The following is a 4,220-nucleotide window of genomic DNA, read 5'->3' as shown; positions in this document are numbered from 1 at the left end:
AACCTTTGTCTCATATATATATATATATATATATATATGAGACAAAGGTTAAAATTTTAAAATAATATACAACAAAATCCCGACAAAGCAAATATTAAATTTATCACACAGTCATTGCTGATGTTGATATGTGCTATAATCAATGAATATATTTGTAATTTATTCTTATATTATATACTCTCTTCATCATGAAAAAATTTTATAGGCCAAGTGGAACAAGAGTTTTATAGATTTTAGCATATATATAATATCAAGATGAGTTGAATATTTGATCCAGATCAAATGTTTTTCTTTTTATATTTTATATTTAGTGTTCCTTGATTTGTTTAATAGCTTTTTGCGTTGGAAAAAAAACACAAATGTTTTAAGTTGAAGAGGTTATATAAACAAATCACAAAAACTCATATAAGATCATCTTACGGGGTAATTTTGTAAAACGAGTTTTCAATCCGATCTGACCTATGAAAAATATTATTGTTTATGTCAAAAATATTATTTTTCACTGTAACTATGAATCAAATCGACCGGTCTCACATATATAATCAATTAGATTTTTTTACTAGAGGTCTACTCTAAACACATATTACTAAATGCTACCCATAGGAGAATATGTAAAAATTAGGATGTTATTTTTTAAAATTGAAATTCCTTGGGAGCTATCTACATACTTCTCTTTCCATCGTAAGATCTAAATTTGTGATACAAATTAATGAATAATGTGGAAATTAAGTAATTTGTTTTGTGATTTTAGCTTCTTCTTTTTTCCCTTTTTAAACGGTGCTTACATATCATAATTCATAAGACATGTTGACAACACATGAAAAATATTAAAAATACCAAAAAAATACAAATTAACATTAAACTTTGGAAATATAAAATTACCAACATCATAGAAAATCAAACATAAATAATATTTTTTCCTGCTATTTAATATGTTATAAGAAAATAACATAATATATTATTTTTGAAAACAAACCAAGCTATAAGAGGAAGAAATGGAAATTATGCGTGACCTAATCAATGCATTTGCCCATTGTCTCCCATATTTTTCTAGTGTCCACTTCTATACTCAAACCAATCTTCTTAAATAATTGGGACTTATTTTTCCCCATCATTTGTTGATAATGATACAAATTTATATATGGGTCGACCCAAATTAGACTTTGGGATAGCTAGTACACATTTATAGTATATTCTTTTTTTTTAAAAAAAAAATCAATAATTTTATTGTATCACATCTTTAAAAACATAACGAGTCGTGAATTAAATTACTATATTTCTTGTCGATTCCTCTTCTTTGGATAAATTTGTGAAATAAATAATTATTTTTGCATCTTCTTTCTGTTCTGTCTTTTTAATATACGTACATATCAAAGTTAAGGTTTAATTCTTCATGTTTCAACTTTCACTACAAACGTAAAGATAAAAAAATCGAAGTTTTATCAACCCATCTCGCAACCACAAAAAACTAGAGTTTTGTCGAGAGACTCATTCTAATCCTGACTCTACCTATGATTTGCGACGATGGTCAAAAAATCGATCCCAAACCATCTAGGGATCAAGTATATGACCCGATCGAACCATGATTCCGTTGTTACTTTAGATTTTTTGCCAATTCCTTTTCCGATCTATCAACACCATCATACACAAATCACAATACAACGTGCATGATACAAAATCAACTATGAGCCCGTTCGTGATGGATCACAATCTTTTCATCATTATATATATATTGATGCGATCCGGGTGAAATGAGTGAGCAGGGTCGGGTGCTCCACCGGATCAAATCAATAATTTATAATGTTTGAGAATTTGAGTGAGGATAATGGCTTCAATAGCACCTGCAAACAATGAAAGGAACTCGTGAATGGGCGTCGGAAGGGTGTCCGGTGTAGCCACTCCTATGCTAAAGTCAGCAGGTTGAAGATGAACATAAACAATATTTTTGAGAAAATATGTATAATGCTTAAGAGTTTAAAGATTTTCAGAATTTGTAGATGACATTAATACTTGCTATTTATAGTAGAAAATGAGGTAGGTACCTCGATTCCAGTGCCACCTACTAAGTATGGCAAGTCGGTTGCCCATACCCTAGCTTCTGATGACTTCTAGGATACTCCAAGCCCAAGTTGTTCTGACAGATTAGACGACCTATATCAATCATACTCGAGTGTGGTTCAATTCTCGATGTGGCTCGGGTGGTCGGTTACTCGGGTGCTTGTATAGGAGCCCGGGCTATGACAACTGCCCGGGAAGAAGAGAAGTGACCGGGTGGAAGTGAAATGCCCGGGAAGCTGACCTCTATTCTGGGCTTTCCAATTGATATCCCGGGTCAATGATGACCCAGGCCCTTATAGGGGTATCACCACCCATCCCTAAAATAGTCGGGTTAGAGCTTGACTCGCTGTCCCGATTAGTCATATCTGTACTTTTGTTGGAACATAATTCGGAGTGTAAGAGCATCGGGGGCTTCAAATATCACTCAGATGAAATGGGATACCGGGGTCTGATACAACCCGGGCTGAGGATGAAATGTCGGGGCCTCACATCTTTTGGGCTTTAGGTACTGTGTCGTTTAGTATTCTTGGAAAATCCATAGGGTATCATTTATGACGCATGCGTTTTAGCATTAACTTTCTGCCGAAAAATCGTTTCGTATTCCGAGAATCAGATAAGTCTGACACATCGATATGTGTACACGTCCTCTCACATACCTGTTACAATTTCCTAGACTCATTATGATCGTCCGATTTGATCTGGATCAACGGTGGAGATTGATTCCTTCTCCTTATATATAGTAACCCTCAATAGCAAATAATTATTTGAGAAGTATAATGGCAGGTTCAAGTAGCTCAAGGACTCTTGACATGTCTGAAGATTTCGGGAAATCTGCCTTGGAGGCTCGAAAGGCTACAATGGAAGATGAAGTCTTTCATAAAATTCTTTGCTACTGGGAAGAGCTTCAGGGGCTAAAGTTTCTTTACGAAACGGGAGAAGCTACTACTCCCAGATTAGTAGCAAAAATGGCAAAATTTCGAGAATATTTACACATATCCGAGTGGTCAGACATCTTTACTGATGGACATGTCTTCCAGCTAATGCTTCGGAAAGAGAGGAGAATTCTCCATCAGATTGCTGATTCAGACAGCTTCCTCAAGACTTCCATCGGAGTTCTAACCAGTTGGTTGAAGAAATGGGAGGCTGCTGTAGAAGAGGAATATCTTGATGTAATCCGTGCTAATTTCTTTTAATAAATAAAACGTTTCTCTGTTTATCTTTGTTTTTTACTTTGCTGCAAGAATCTAACTTCATCAGTCGATATGTATATCATGAACTGAATATAATAACTGCCATAAGACTAACTGATAATAACTGATAAATGACAAACGGAAACGCCAGCACCTAATATCACCCCTGTTTAAAATAAAGTATCGGGGTCTCACATCCCCCGGTGCTTAACATAAAGTTCTGGGGCCTCATATCTCCCGGGCTTAACATAAAGTGTCGGGGCCTCATATCTCCCGGGCTTAACATAAAGTGCCGGGGCCTCATATCTCCCGGGCTATTGATGAGGTGTCATAATGACTCGTGCCCTTCCATACCAACGGTCAGGAACGTTTCGCATTCCGAGGAGTCGATAAGTCTGACACCTTAATAATTGCGTGTGTCCCTTCGTATACCCGCACAATTTCCTAGGCGCATCTTGATCGTCCACGTGTGTTTGGATCAACGGCCGAGATCTGTTCCCACCGCCTATATATATTAGGCCTCCTGTTTTCGAAAAAACACTTACAAATTTAAAATCTCGGCGAAGCCCTTGCGAATTTTCTCCTTGAAGCTTCTCCGCGAAAAAAACACTTAGCTCCGACGATCCTCAACCGTCTTCCTCCCAAAAAACTCGTAAGTTTCTCCTTCATAATATGTCTAATTCTACTTCTTCTACCTCTGGAGCTAATGTGCGGGGCTCTCCTAGTGACGAGTCCACCGTACTGCGCTCTGACTCCCCTCCATCTCCCCCTCGCCGCTCTATCACCCAACATTCTAAAAAACCAAAAATCCTTCTAACCAAACCCTCATCTTCAAAACCCTCCTCCTCGAGCACTTCCCGAACTCCAAGAAAGGACAAGGGTAAGGGAAAAGCTCGGGCCCCTGGCCATCCTTCTTCTGAGGCCTCGGGAGTTCCTTGGTTCTCCTCGATGAGCAAAACTTTGTGCTCGGGG

The sequence above is a fragment of the Primulina huaijiensis genome, chromosome 3 (genome assembly GCF_012295235.1).
Source record: "Primulina huaijiensis isolate GDHJ02 chromosome 3, ASM1229523v2, whole genome shotgun sequence".
Classification (NCBI taxonomy): Eukaryota; Viridiplantae; Streptophyta; class Magnoliopsida; order Lamiales; family Gesneriaceae; genus Primulina; species Primulina huaijiensis.
Note: the sequence above shows the minus strand (reverse complement) of the source record.